The 15,950-nt window shown below is 40.3% G+C and overlaps 1 pseudogene; it reads left to right on the top strand.

The window, feature by feature from the left end:
* Positions 1–475: 475 nt before the first annotated feature.
* Positions 476–664, top strand: LOC132894713 (U1 spliceosomal RNA; annotated as a pseudogene).
* Positions 665–15,950: the final 15,286 nt, after the last annotated feature.

The raw sequence follows: 15,950 nt of genomic DNA, 5'->3' as shown, positions 1-15,950 counted from the left end.
AAAAAAAAAATTATTTTCTATTGCTTACTGTTTTGCTTTTACTTCTGTAAAGCACATTGAACTGCCACTGTGTATGAAATGTGCTATATAAATAAACTTGCCTTGCCTTGCCTTGCAAAAAGGCTTCAAATAGATGATCCAATTAACCTCTGAGGACCACAAGTGTAAAAAGTGAACATAGCTGAGTATAAACTTCATTCCTGAGCTTTTACACTATTTTACAGTGATGTTCTCTTAACTAACATGATTATTTAACATTAACTTCAGTATTTATAAACTGTTAGCGGTGTTAATAAAATAAGTTCAGACATATTAACTGCCATTTCTTTAAATGTTAAAAAAATGCACCTCCATAATTCCATGGAAAATATATGTGTTCAATAGTTTTATTATTTTAAAATCACTCCCTCACTGCTAACCACTGCACATCCATACCACACATTTTGTTTTGAAATATTATATGCAAACTCCACACATACTTACCTGGCAGGGGCAACACCATGATCAAGAAGGTGGTTTGCCCAAAGTGAGGCCCAGCCATTGCACTCAGGCTGTGCTGACCTCAAATGCAGGAATCTCATTTCCAGGTTCCAGGTTCGAACCCAGCGGCCGGCAAGGGCCTTTCTGTGTGGAGTTTGCATGTTCTCCCCGTGTCTGTGTGGGTTTCCTCCGGGTGCTCCGGTTTCCCCCACAATCCAAAGCCATGCAGTTAGGTTAATGTGGGGCGGCCTTGGGCTAAGGTGCCCTTGAGTGAGGTACCGAACCCCTGACTGCTCCCCGGGTGCTCTGGTGTGGCTGCCCACTGCTCTGTGTGTGTGTGTGTGTGTGTGTGTGTTCACTGCTTCAGATGGGTTAAATGCAGAGGATGAATTTCACTGTGCTTGAAGTGTGCATGTGACAAATAAAGGTTTCTTCTTCAAATGAGATGTTCAAACTGGTTTTGGCTTTAAAACAAGAAAATATTATAAACCGCTCTTGTATTTTAATTTTGATGCTAAAATGAATGAATGATTTTGAATGACCTGGATGTGTATCAGCAATTACTGGGTCACCATTAGTAAGAAGAGTAGATTCAAGATTACAGTTAATGCCTTTAACACAGTATGTTCCACAAATATGTCACTGTCTGCTTTTTTTTAATAACAAGAAAGTGGTGGTAAAGGGGAAAGACCTAAGAATATTTTGATCAACGAATGTTCATTTCTGCATAGATACAGTCCTGTGCAAAAGTCTTAAGCACGCTACTTTTTTTCATACAAACTTTGTTATAGAGTTCTATTTTATGACTTCTACATTATCAAGTCCAAACATTACAAAAACATTTTAGAGTCCAAACATTTGGGTTTTTTTTCCTGCACAAAATTAAATGTTACAGAAAAAAAAAAGTTTGTATCTGAGCAGCATATTCCATAAGAGAGCACTTTTCAGATTAAAAAAGAAAACATAATGAAAGCTGCTGGATTTTGGTGTAAAATGAAGAAGTGAGTTTCCACATAAAACTGCACTCACTGGACCTGAGACAGATTTTTTTTTTTTAAAGCAAAGGGTCGTCTCACACCAAATACTGACTCTGTTTCATTTATTATGGCTTACTGATTACTGTATATTTTTTTAATGTTGAAACATTTCATTTCATTATTTTTAAGCCATTTTCAGTCGACAACATTTCTCTACATGTGTCTAAGACTTTTACACACAACTGTATGTTGGCCCAATTTTAGCATATCTTTAGACTTCATGCTGAAATGTACTGCTTTGGGTATTTTTTCATATTTTTGGATTCATTAATATTTGATTTATCGACTTTTTGTGGTGAAACCAGTAACAACAATTAGAAAACATTCATTTTCTTTTTTAAAAACAATTTTATGAAAAACAGATAAATTTCCTGTTTTATATAAAGAAGCCATGGCCTAATAGTTAGAGAAGCAGCTTTGGGACCAAAAGGTTGCTAGTTTGATTCCCTGGACCAGCATGTATGGCCTAACCCTAGCCCGTGAGCAAGACCCCTAAGCCCAGGCCGCTCTGGGTGTGTTGCATGTTGCTCTGGATAGGAGCGTCTGCTAAATGCAATTAATGTGAAAAAAAAGGATGTTCCCATTTTCATTAACAAACAAACAAACAAACAAACAAACAAGTTAACACAATGCACCCAGACCTGATAACTTTCTAAACATTTACGACTGTACAAATGTAAATGTATAAGTTTTTTTCCAGCCTCAGCTCTGAATTTTTCCATCATTACAGCGCTGTTCATGTTGATCATTGTGGACTTAATTTTCCTCACTGATGCTTTGAACTTTGCTCAATGCACATGTTGAATATTTGACTTTTCAATTAACCCAAATGAAAGTCACTGTGTTAATGCTCTATTCATGCTGAAGTCCATGGGTTGCTCATGTGAACTAATGTATTAAGTTAATGTCAGTTAAATGAACCTTATAGCAATGCATTACTGGTGTTTTTTTTAGTATATACTGTACCTTTGTTAAGCCTGTTTACCCTAAAGTGTCACCTTGGGGCCATTCTATCACTTTATCACCTCTGGTGAATGTTGATAGAGATCTTGAAGAGCTGAACGATTGAGTAAATATAGTTATAGATATCAGGAGCAGAACTTGCCCAGAAGGCACTGCTGTCTGATGAAACTTCATTATCCAGATAATAAGAAATGATGCACTGAGATTTTTATAAGTGTAAACAGGCTTGCTCATTGGGGATAGATTAGGGATAAAATTAGCTCATGTTTAAAGCTAGACAGCCTTTTGATTTCATAAAATCGGTGAAATTTAGTTCCCTCTGAAACGTGGTCATTATGATATCTGTTTATTTCTGTAATATCTCACAAAATATCAGGCCATTCTGTGGCTGGGAAGTTATTTAATTTGAGGGGATTAAAGCAAATAATGTGCATGAAATTGCTCGCTTCGCGCAGTCAAGCAGACAGAGGAAGTCCGTGTGCGCATGCACAGGTTTACGTACCTTCTTCTTCTTTTGGGTTTTACGGCAGCTGGCATCCACAGTGTTGCATTACTGCCATCTACAGGTTTCCCTTTGAGCGTGCACTGACAGTTCCATCATTCTGTCGCTAAACGAACAGCTGATCACACCGAGGTGCTTGCTGACCGCCGATATTCATTGGTTTGGTCCTGCGTTTCCTTTCCTTCGTATATAACATAACGTCTTTTCTTCTCGCTTTCCGTTACTGTAATCGCTCTTTCACATTTAATTCGCACACTCACGTCCTCCATTTTTCTTTCCTGTTTCAAATTTGTATCCCACAATGCCTTCTGTGAATGGGGAAAGTCCATCACATGATGCATGATGTAGTATCTTGAATTGGGTCATGGTGAAGCAGGAAAAAATAGTGGAGAATTTAGAGCCACGTGGAGATAAATTCATTAATTGTTCTATTAAAAAAATAAATATCACTGGTTACAAGCCAACCAACAGTGAAGGAGTGGATGGCAATGTGGAAAGGGCGAATTAGCTGAATCTCTACTTTAACAGATTCAATGGCTTGACCCCAACCCACCACCACCACTCTTCTGCAGGATGGCTACAACCACACACTTTACATTCTCTCCCCTTCCCTGCCTCTACTTGCCCAACCACATCCCCATTTCATAACCTCACTCGCACCTCCTCAACAGACCCCCTGGCTGAGCACCCCCCCCCCAAGAAACACCTTCATCCCTCCCCCACCCGTCACCCCCACACCGATCATCAGCAAGGAGCAAGTGAGAAGACAGCTGAAGAGACTCCATGCAGGAAAATCAACAGGCCCGGATGGTGTTAGCCCCAGGGCCCTTAAGACCTGTGCCCTCCAGCTAAGTGGAGTACTTCAGCATGTCTTCAACATGAGCCTGGGTCTTCAGAGGGTCCCCGTGCTGTGGAAGACGTCATGCCTCATCCCTGTACCAAAGAAGCTGTGTCTTAGTGACCTCAAAGACTACAGGCCCATGGCATTGACGTCACACATTATGAAGACCCTTGAGAGACTCATCCTGGAGCAGATCCGGCCTATGGTCCAACCACTTCTTGACCCCCTTCAGTTCGTCTACCAGCCCTGTATTGGAGTAGAGGGCGCAATCATCTACCTGCTCAACAAAGTCTACAGCCACCTGGACAAGCCAGCCAGCACTGTGAGGATCATGTTTTTTGATTTCTCCAGTGCTTTTGACACCATCCGGCCGGCTCTGCTGGGTGAGAAGTTGACAGCGATGCAGGTGGATGCCCCACTGGTGTCCTGGATTGTAGATTATTTGACTGGCAGACCACAGTACGTGCGCTTGCAGTGCTGTGTGTCAAACAGAGTGATCAGCAACACCGGGGCTCCACAAGGGACTGTCCTTTCTTCTTTCCTTTTCACTCTCTACACCACTGATTTCAACTACTGCACGGAGACCTGCCACCTCCAGAAATTTTCTGATGACTCTGCAGTGGTTGGACGTATTACCGGTGGTGATGAGAGTGAGTACAGGATGGTGGTGGACAACTTTGTCACGTGGAGCGGGAAGAACTACCTACAGCTCAACGTGACAAAGACGAAAGAACTGGTGGTCGATCTGAAGAGAATCAGGGCTCCGGTGAACCATGTTAACATCCAAGGGGTCAGTGTGGAGGTGGTGGAGGAATATAAGTACCTGGGGGTGTACTTGGATAATAAACTGGACTGGTCCAAAAACGTGGACACTGTATACAAAAAGGGCCAGAGCCGTCTCTATTTTCTGAGATGGCTGAGGTCCTTCAACATCTGCCGAACGATGCTGCAGATGTTCTATGAATCTGTGGTGGCCAGCACCATCCTGTACACTGTCGTCTGCTGGGGCAGCGGCTTGAAGGTGAAGGACACTAACAGACTCAATAAGATCATCAGGAAGGCCAGTCATGTTGTAGGCGTGGAACTGGACTCTCTGACAGTGGTGTTGGAGAAGAGGACACTGTCCAAAATAAAAACACTCTTAGACTGTCCTTCCCACCCTCTACATGAGGAGCTGATCAGCCACAGGAACACGTTCAGTCAACGGCTGATTCTTCCACACTGCACAACTGAGAGACCCAGGAAATCATTCCTACCTGTTGCAGTCAAGCTGTACAATGCCACTGTATAACTGTGGTACACTGTCTTACCATGCATCCTTAACTCAGGTGCAATATATGTATATAGGAATAATTGTATATAAAATCACTTCATTTTGCTTTTACTTAAGTTATTGAACTTATTTAAATTTATTTTATTTTTATTTATTCTTTTTTAAACTATTTTATCTTCTATTTTTAGACATGTTTACTTCTTCTTTGATTCAGGAGCTTGGTTGCAAATTTGAATTTCCCTCAGGGGATTAATAAAGTAATTCTGATTCTAATAAAATTGGAAATCTGCGATTCAAATTCAGTAGCTTTCGGTCACTAAACAAAAATAATTGGGTGTCAGGGAAAATTCTTTTGATGACCTACACTTGAAAAATCTGAAGGCAGTCAGGGTTAGGGTTAGGTTAGGGTCTACCTTTAAAGTCTTTAATTTTCTGTAAAGCTGCTTTGCGACAATGTCTGTTGTTAAAAGCACTATACAAATAAACTTGACTTGACTAATGCTCTTGTAGCTGAATGGACCCCATAGTCATGCTCCAAAATCTAGTGGAAAGCCTTCCCAGAAGTGCGGAGTTTATTATAATAGGAAAGAGGGACTAAATCTGGGTTTGGATGCTCAACAAGTACATATGGGTGTGATAGTCAGGTGTCCATAAACTTTTGGTCATATAGTGCAGTTCATTTAAGTCAATTTTGCCTGGTACAATTGCTAAAGAACACAGTACCAATAAACTGGCTCAGCAGCTTCAGCCTTAGCAACAATCAGGGCACGATGAAAACTGTCACTTTATAGGTTTAAAAAAAATGTAACTATAGGATTTTTTTGACCTCTGCCTTTAATTCAAGAGGGTAGAGCTCCATGTTTTTGCCATTTACATCCCAGTGTTTGTTTGTTTTGTTTGTTTGTTTGTTTGTTTGTTTGTTTATTGAGTAGTGTGATTCTTTGAAATACTAGCTACAGACATCCATGCTAGCTGTCTGAAAAATCTTAAAGTGCTCGCCCTCATCCCAGTGAGTGCAATCACAAGTAACAATGTTTGCTTGAATTATTTGTGCATTTATGGACGCTGCAGTGATTGAGATCTTACATGTGGTCTAATGAGGCCATGTTTATTAGAAATGAAATGAAACGTCTGTATTATAGGCTACTTGTTGCTAAGGATACGTGTGGCCTCTTTTAATGATTCTAAGTAATGAGTGGAAAATATCAAGAGAAGATTGAAAACAAAAATGAAACCAAACCTCACCTGTCCATGACGATCCTCACATTGTGTTCAATGTGAATGGAATTTGTACTTAACCTGCAGTTAGGAGTTAACAGTACTGTAGATTTCTTTCGAATTATTTTAGCTGTTAGTTAAAAGCTTTCACTGGTTTCAGATTACAAAATTATTGATTATTTTACTTTAAGTGCTTTCAGATTTGCCTAGATTACAAAATCAGCATTTATAATGTAATTATAGGAACGCTCTAAAAGATTGTGTGCATTGAGGCTTTATATACATGAAGACTTTACAAACTGTGGAATATTGCACTTTTCAACACTGTGTACACTTTTCATAACAGCCCTTAGAGAAAACTTATGTGAATTTCACACGTACATAAATACATGATTCAGACGTGATGTTTACACGTGTGGTTTTCAGACACACATGCCATGATTTACATGATTGATTTATTTTCACACATACAAAAAAACATTTCTTTTAACATGCAGGGTGTGTGTTTTCATTCATAGACGTGACTTTGAATAATTCACATGAATAATTCTTTATCTTGATTACACATTCCTCACATGATGTTATATGTTTTAACTTCAGAATTCAGACATGTTTTAGTTCACACATTCAATATCAGGGCAGGACATAGAAGAAGAAGAAGAAGAAGAAGAAGAAGAAGAAGCCTTTATTTGTCACATGCACACTCAAGCACAGAGAAATTCTTATCTGCATTTAACCCATCTGAAGCAGTGAACACACACATGCACACACATAAGTGAGAAATGATCACACACACATACCCAGAGCAGTAGGCAGCTATGCTACAGCACCCGGGGAGCAGTTGGGGGTTCGGTGCCTTGCTCAAGGGCACTTCAGCGCAACCTCAGGCCACGGCTGCCCCATGTTAACCTAACCTGCATGTCTTTGGACTGTGGGGGAAACCCACACAGACACAGGGAGAACATGCAAACTCCACACAGAAAGGCTCCCATCAGCTGCTGGGTTTGAACCCAAAACCTTCTTGCTGTGAGGCAACATTGCTGACCACTACACCACCGTACCGCCCTGTGAACAATGCATTAATTTCAGTTCACACACACATGCACACGCACAAGTGAGAAATGATCACACACATACAAAGTTTACAGCTGATTTTCTCCAAACTTGATTTTCTGTTAAGATTAAAGATGTTCTACATTGGATTGGCTTCACCAAATTTACCAAATAAGTTTTATTTTACAGATTATTAACTGTAGATTTGAATAGCCAATAAAACAACTTTTTTTTTGTCCAATTGGACTCTTTTTGTGGTGTCATGCCTAAATGACCAAAATTAAATAACAGCATATTCCTGAATGGTGATCATTAAGGACTTAATGTTACTCACTGATAATTTGAACATTGGTTATTACACGTGTTAATTTTGACTTTTGGTTTTTAAAACATAATAAACATAAACAAGTACAAGTGTGAGTTAATTTGTTGGTGTTATTTATGGTGTATCGGTGCCAAAGTGCTGAAGATGGTTTGTTCAGGTTAACTAATGCCTTAAACAATGAGCCTTAATGTACTGCAGTTACTACTGTAGCTGCCCGATCTGTATATAACAAATTTGAATGAGCTGTACATGAAGTCGCAGGAATTTGGATTTTTTCTTCTTCTAGAGGATGATGGAAGAACAAACTGGGGCACAAAATATCTCTAGTTTTATAGCAAACTAGAAAGAACTGAACAGGAGTGAAACTTGAAATCCAACCTTAATGTCATTTTTCTTGCAGTACAGAAAGTCTGATGTGATGAAATGATGAAATGATTGACAGAAAAAGAGAGCAGAAAGAGACAGACTGGCAGGTAGATTAATGGTTATGCCACAAATAGATATATTTAATGAGGTTTTCCACTTGCTCAGGAGCTCCTTCATACTTTCAGCAGCCTGTAATCAGAGTTTTTGTTAGATTTGCGTTCAGGTTAAACCTGTTGTGTTACTGCAGCACCCCCCTTCCTCTTTTCCTCACTCAACACCTCCTTCTACGTGTTTCTCTTCATCTGTTCCTTACCTTTCTTTGCATCTGTCCTCCTCTGACTCCTGTCTCTTCATCCGTTTCTTTCAGTCCCTCACTCCACACCTCCTCCAATGTCTGTTTCTCCTGTCTGTCTTTTCTTTTGTGAATTTGTTTTACAGGTCACTAAAGTCATAATGACAAACCATCTCTGTGGCAATCATCTGTTCCTCCCTCCCTTCTTCTCTCTCTCTTTCTCTCTCTCTCTTTCTCTCTCTCTCTCTGTCCCCACAGCATGTAACAGGTGTTTTTTTCTCTTTTGTGAGGAACTGGTGCATTCCTTCACTGAAAGAGACTTGTACGTGTTTAATTTTTAATCAACATCTGGGTTTCTGCCTCAGTGTTTCCTGGTTTGGTCGTGCATTAAGTTATACACAGAAATGATACACAGCTCATCAACCAACAGCAGGACAATTATGCAGCAGAGGAGAAATTCTTCTGAGTTCGATTATACATGTTGACAAAAAATGATGAACTCATTATGGGGAAAATACCTTGAGTACATACGTATCTGTTCAAATAATGCTACAGTAGATGCTGTCCATCCAATTTAAAATTATACACAGACTCCACTACTCAAAGGAAAAACTACATAATAATATAGCCAGAGGTGTTGCCCATATGCGATAAATGCCAATCCTCAGTGGCAACACTTCTTCATAGCTTTGTCACATGTCCAGAGCTCCACTCTTTTTGGATTGATATCTGTAATACCATGTCTGAGGCCTTGAATATTTTGATCAAACCAGAACCTCTGCTAATCATTCTTGGAACATCTGAGACCTTCATAAAACTAAACTCAGCACAACAGCGCTTTTTCTCTTACTGCTTCATAACAGCAAAGAAATTAATCCTCACTTTATGGAAGAGCACAACTGTCCTTACCTCTAAGGGCCAATTTATGCTGACAACCCAGTCCTCGCAGATGGTGTCGCAGATGGCATCTACGAAGCCCCCCCCCCCCCCCCCCCCTTCGCAGATGCTCTGCGCGCACCTCCCAAAAATTGTGACCACCGCAGACAGCCTCGCAGACAGCGTCGCAGACAAGAGGGCTCTGATTGGTCCACTCTACATCCGCTGTACACGCACTTCCGCTTCCCTACTTTCCCGGTTTGGTTTGTTTTCACTACCGCCATTTTTAAAAACACGAGCGAAGATGGAGCGGCACGAAGAGCTGTTGATCGAGGAAGTGAGGAAGTACGTACATCTATATGACTCCAGTTCTAGTCATTATAAGTAACCAGAGGATAAACACTCCACTAACCACACCCACCAACTACTCCTAGCGATTTCGCGACTTCGCGCCCCCTTGCGTTGTGGCGGTGAATAACATCGCGCACGCCTATTACTCCCCGCTCAACGATAAATTACAACTGTCTGCGAAAAGCTATCTGCGAAAGCCTTGTCGCAAGAGCATGCAGAGGCCTTAAGATGTGGCTAAAGGACTTAACTAACACACTCCATTTGGAAAGGATAAGATATATTTTGAAAGATAGGCTTCAACAATTTAATAAAGCCTGGAAACCTCTCATATCATATCTTGCAACCATCAATCCAATACAGCAGTCTACAGTGATGCTTGAAAGTTTGTGAACCCTTTAGAATTTTCTATATTTCTGTATAAATATGGCCTAAACCATCATCAGATTTTCACACAAGTCCTAAAAGTAGATAAAGAGAACACAGTTAAACAAATGAGACAAAAATATTATACTTGGTCATTTATTTATTGAGGAAAATGATCCAATATTACATATCTGTGAGTGGCAAAAGTATGTGAACCTTTGCTTTCAGTATCTGATGTGACCCCCTTGTGCAGCAATAACTGCAACTAAACATTTCCGGTAAGTGTTGATCAGTCCTGCACAGCGGCTTGGAGGAATTTTAGCCCATTCCTCTGTACAGAACAGCTTCAGCTCTGGGATGTTGGTGGGTTTCCTCACATGAACTGCTCGCTTCAGGTCCTTCCACAACATTTTGATTGGATTAAGGTCAGGACTTTGACTTGGCCATTCCAAAACATTAACTTTATTCTTCTTTAACCATTCTTTGGTAGAACAACTTGTGTGCTTAGGGTCATTGTCTTGCTGCATGAACCACCTTCTCTTGAGATTCAGTTCATGGACAGATGTCCTGACATTTTCCTTTAGAATTCGCTGGTATAATTCAGAATTCATTGTTCCATCAATGATGGCAAGCTGTCCTGGCCCAGATGCAGCAAAACAAGCCCAAACCATAGTACTACCATCACCATGTTTCACAGATGGGATAAGGTTCTTATGCTGGAATGCAGTGTTTTCCGTTCTCCAAACATAACGCTTCTCATTTAAATCAAAAATTTCTATTTTGGTTTTATCCGTCCACAAAACATTTTTCCAATAGCCTTCTGGCTTGTCCACGTGATCTTTAGCAAACTGCAGACGAGCAGCAATGTTTTTTTGGAGAGCAGTGGCTTTCTCCTTGCAACCCTGCCATGCACACCATTGTTGTTCAGTGTTCTCCTGATGGTGGACTCATTAACATTAACATTAGCCAATGTGAGAGAGGCCTTCAGTTGCTTAGAAGTTACCCTGGGGTCCTTCATGACCTCGCAGACTATTACACGCCTTGCTCTTGGAGTGATCTTTGTTGGTCGACCACTCCTGGGGAGGGTAACAATGGTCTTGAATTTCCTCCATTTGTACACAATCTGTCTGACTGTGGATTGGTGGAGTCCAAATTCTTTAGAGATGGTTTTGTAACCTTTTCCAGCCTGATGAGCATCAACAACGCTTTTTCTGAGGTCCTCAGAAATCTCCTTTGTTCGTGCCATGATACACTTCCACAAACATGTGTTGTGAAGCTCAGACTTTGATAGATCCCTGTTCTTTAAATAAAACAGGGTGCCCACTCACACCTGATTGTCATCCCATTGATTGAAAACACCTGACTCTAATTTCACCTTCAAATTAACTGCTAATCCTAGAGGTTCACATACTTTTGCCACTCACAGATATATAATATTGGATCATTTTCCTCAATTAATAAATGACCAAGTATAATATTTTCATCTCATTTGTTTAACTGGGTTCTCTTTATCTACTTTTAGGACTTGTGTGAAAATCTGATGATGTTTTAGGTCATATTTATGCAGAAATATAGAAAATTCTAAAGGGTTCACAAACTTTCAAGCACCACTGTATATCCTAGCACACACTACACACCAACTGAGATGATTGATGAATTATGGGCCTCCAAAGGAACCATGGCTGGATGAAAGTCTGCAGCAACTTACCAAGGAGTTACATAGATGTAAACGACAGGAAGATATTGCTAAACTGCAGAAGACAATCAAAAAGAGAAGGAAGTACCTTAAGAACCAGTATTACAAGGAACTAGCTGAAAACATCAATACGGCTGCTGAGACAAGACAAGTTGAAAAAGAGTTCTCACTGGCAAAGAACTACACACCATTTAGAACCACTTTGAGTGTAGCAGCAATATCAAACAATAAGCTGGCCGAACACTTCCAAAATCACTTTGCAACCCAGTCACCGGCTCTACCTTTGCCACCCGAGCTTGCCGAACCAGAGAAATACCCCCACCTAAAAGATACAAGGGTGGAAATAGATGAGATTATGCCTGTGGAAGCTGAAGTGAAAGCCATTTTGAAATTGTTCAAGAACAAGAAGAGCGCAGGAACAGACAGAATAAAAACAGAAGGACTAAAATATACCAACAGTGTAAACCTTGTAAGAGCACTTTTGCTGCTCCTATCAATGATATGGTCTACCATTACGGTACCGATGTCATGGCTGCATGCAAGCATTACCTACCTTTATAAGAAGGGGCAAAGATGCCTTGCCAAGAACTACCATGGAATATCAATCGGCACCAATATGAGTCAGATTCTTGCAAAAATAATCTAATCTCATCTCATTATCTCTAGCCGCTTTATCCTGTCCTACAGGGTCGCAGACAAGCTGGAGCCTATCCCAGCTGACTACGGGCAAAAGGCGGGGTACACCCTGGACAAGTCGCCAGGTCATCACAGGGCTGACATATAGACACAGACAACCATTCACACTCACATTCACACCTACGCTCAATTTAGAGTCACCAGTTAACCTAACCTGCATGTCTTTGGACTGTGGGGGAAACCGGAGCACCCGGAGGAAACCCACGTGGACACGGGGAGAACATGCAAACTCCACACAGAAAGGCCCTCGCCGGCTACAGGGCTCGAACCTGGACCTTCTTGCTGTGAGGCGACAGCGCTAACCACTACACCACCGTGCCGCCCTGCAAAAATAATATTATTATGATTTCAAGATGCTTATGAGAGGCATATTAGTGAAGCCCAGTTTGGATTCAGGCAAAACCGATCAACTATAAATACCCTTTTCATTGTCAAAAATGTGATCGATAAATACGGAGATCGACTAGTTGCAGTTTACATAGACCTTACAGCTGCATACGATCACATACCAAGGGACTTCCTATTTCAAGTACTGATGATGCGAACTGGAGCAACCCAATTGATTGCAATTTTTCAGAAAACGTATGAAGGCACGACTGCCTCTATTTGTGGAATGAAGATGAAGTTTGATGTGCTGGTGGGATGCAGACAGGGAGGTCAGGAATCACCGTGTTTATTCAACTATTACTTCGACTATGTACTTAAAGTGGCAGCATCTGAAATAGATAAAGTATTTCCGAATGGCTGTGGTATACAGTTTGATTTCAACATCTCCCACTTGTGTACCAACAGACAAAAACACCGTGAGACTGGAAAGATGCGGGGAGTTGAAGTGATAAAATGGATCCTGTATGCTGATGACGTGGTCATGTTTTGTAGAAGAATTAGTGAGGCTAAAATACTAATGAACATCATTAATGACACATGCAAGTGGTTTGGTTTGACAGTATCGTTTGCCAAGACGAAGATGCAAGTATTCAATGATGATGAATTGGCGAACCAAACTACCCTGTTTAGTATAAATGCAGTTTCTATTGAGAACGTAAGGACATTTGTGTACCTTGGACAAGTAATTTCTTCAAAGGAAAAGGGGCCATTTGTCGACCATCGCATTGCAAGTGTGTGGGCTAAGTTTGCAGAGTTAAAGACAGTATTGTGCGACACTAAAGTCCACACAAAAACGCACTGAAAGATCCTAGAAGCGTGTGTAAGATCAAGGCTGACTTATGGCACACAGGCCTGGTACCCTAACGCAGTCCAAATGAGATGCCTTGAGGCCTGTTGGAATGAGTTACTTAGAACAATGATTAAGGGCGGGTGGTCGAGGAAAAATAGTGCTGGCAGCCCTTAAGAGTATGCATTTGTGCACTCGAATGCAGAGGTGCAAAGAATTTTACAGACTACCTCAATAACCCACTTCATAAACAAACAATACCTTAAATATATTGCCCATATCTGCCGATCATCAAACACTGCAACAACCAAGCGAATGCTGTTCGCCACTCCCATCCGGCAATATTATAGAGACCCATGGCTAAAAATCGCTAGCCTCCTCCAGGTTACAGGACACAGGAGAGGAGTGACTTCACTGAGCTGGTTGCCCAACTCAACTTGAAGGGGGACTCCATCTCTCAAGAGGAAATATACTGAACTGAACTGAGGGTGGGTGGGGGGTGCGGGATGGTAGGGTGGGATTGGGAGGTAATGGGGTGGGGTGGGAGGGCAGTGGGGTGAGTGTGGGAGGTTGACTTTGAGAAAGTCAGGTGACCTTGGTCAACTAGTTTATTGTCCTTCACCTTATGTTAATTGTCCTTGGGTTTCCTTTTTTCTTTCTTCTTTTCCTCCTTTGCTTTTTTGTTTCTTGTCTTTTGTATTCAAGATTACTGCACTTTATTTTTGTACTGCCATGTTTAATGTTGCCCGTGTGCCAACAAAATATTCATGTGCCAAAGAACTTCAGAGTTACAAGCACACCTAACTGACTATGAAAATGAGCCTGGAATATATATGCAAAATGTTGTGTGAAATCTCTTTGCTCAATAAAAAGATATATGAATATATATGAATGGTGAATGGTTTTAATCAATTCTTTGTAAATGTGGGACCAGATTTAGCGGCAAAAATAAAGGAACCCGAAACAACACAATGTGGGGACATAGAAGATATGGGGGACAGAAATCCAAGTACAATTTTTCTAACTGCAACTGATGAGGAAGAAATTATCCAAATTGTAAGAAAATGTAAAAACAAAACTTCTGCAGACTGGAATGATATAGACATGTTAACAGTAAAGACAGTTATTGAGGGAATTGTGAAACCACTCACCCACATCTGCAATTTATCTTTTCAATCAGGTACATTTCCAGACAAAATGAAAATTGCAAAAGTGATACCATTGTTTAAAACCGGAGATAGACACCATTTCACAAACTACAGGCCTGTTTCTTTACTCCCCCAATTCTCCAAAATACTCGAAAAACTTTTTTCAGATAGACTGGACAAATTCATTGAAAAACACAACCTCCTTACAGACAGTCAATATGGATTCAGAACGGACAGATCAACATCGATGGCACTAATGGAACTAATAGAGGAAATCACAAAATGTATAGACAATAAAAAAATAGCAATTGGAGTATTTGTGGACCTAAAAAAAGCATTCGATACTATTGATCATAGTATATTATTAAGTAAACTAGAAAAGTGTGGTGTTAGGGGAGTTGGGTGGAGCTGGCTGTCGAGCTATCTAAGAAACAGGCAACAGTTTGTGCAGATAGGTGACCATAAATCTGATTTCATGAACATTACATGCGGGGTACCACAGGGGTCAATATTAGGTCCGAAATTATTCATAATATACATCAATGACATATGTACAATTTCGCAAGAATTGAAATTTGTTTTGTTTGCAGATGACACCAATATTTTTTGTTCCGGTGAGAATTTGCAGCAGACTTTAGAGATAATCACAACTGAAATAAATAAACTAAAACTATGGTTTGACAAAAATAAATTATCATTAAATCTAAGCAAAACAAAGATTATGTTGTTTGGGAGACATAAAATAGATTGTAATGTAGAATTGATAATAGACAATACTAAGATAGAAATGGTACAGGAAATTAAATTTCTTGGTGTGATTTTGGATCCTAAAGTCTGCTGGAAACCTCATGTAGGATACGTACGAGCAAAACTGGCAAAGTGCTCGGCAATTCTGTGGAAAACAAAATATATTCTTGATTGTAAATCTTTGCATACTCTATATTACTCATTATTTTTGCCATATCTGACTTATTGTGTCGAAGTCTGGGGAAACACCTACAAAACCACTCTGCAGCCGATATGTACAATACAGAAAAGAGCAATAAGGACAATAAACAAAACAGGATACAGAGATCACACAAACCCACTATTCATAAAATCACACATGTTGAAATTTATGGATCTGGTCAAATTCAGAACAGCACAAATAATGTACAAAGCAAGAAATAATCTATTGCCAAAAAATATACAAGGAATGTTCAGTGAGAGAGAGGGGGGATATAATCTAAGGGGAGACCTAAATTTTAAAAAACCAAAGGTTCGAACAAATATGAAAAGCATGTGCGTATCGAGCTG

The sequence above is a fragment of the Neoarius graeffei genome, chromosome 11, assembly GCF_027579695.1.
Source record: "Neoarius graeffei isolate fNeoGra1 chromosome 11, fNeoGra1.pri, whole genome shotgun sequence".
NCBI classification, from domain to species: Eukaryota; Metazoa; Chordata; class Actinopteri; order Siluriformes; family Ariidae; genus Neoarius; species Neoarius graeffei.
This window is presented reverse-complemented; position numbering and strand designations above follow the sequence as displayed.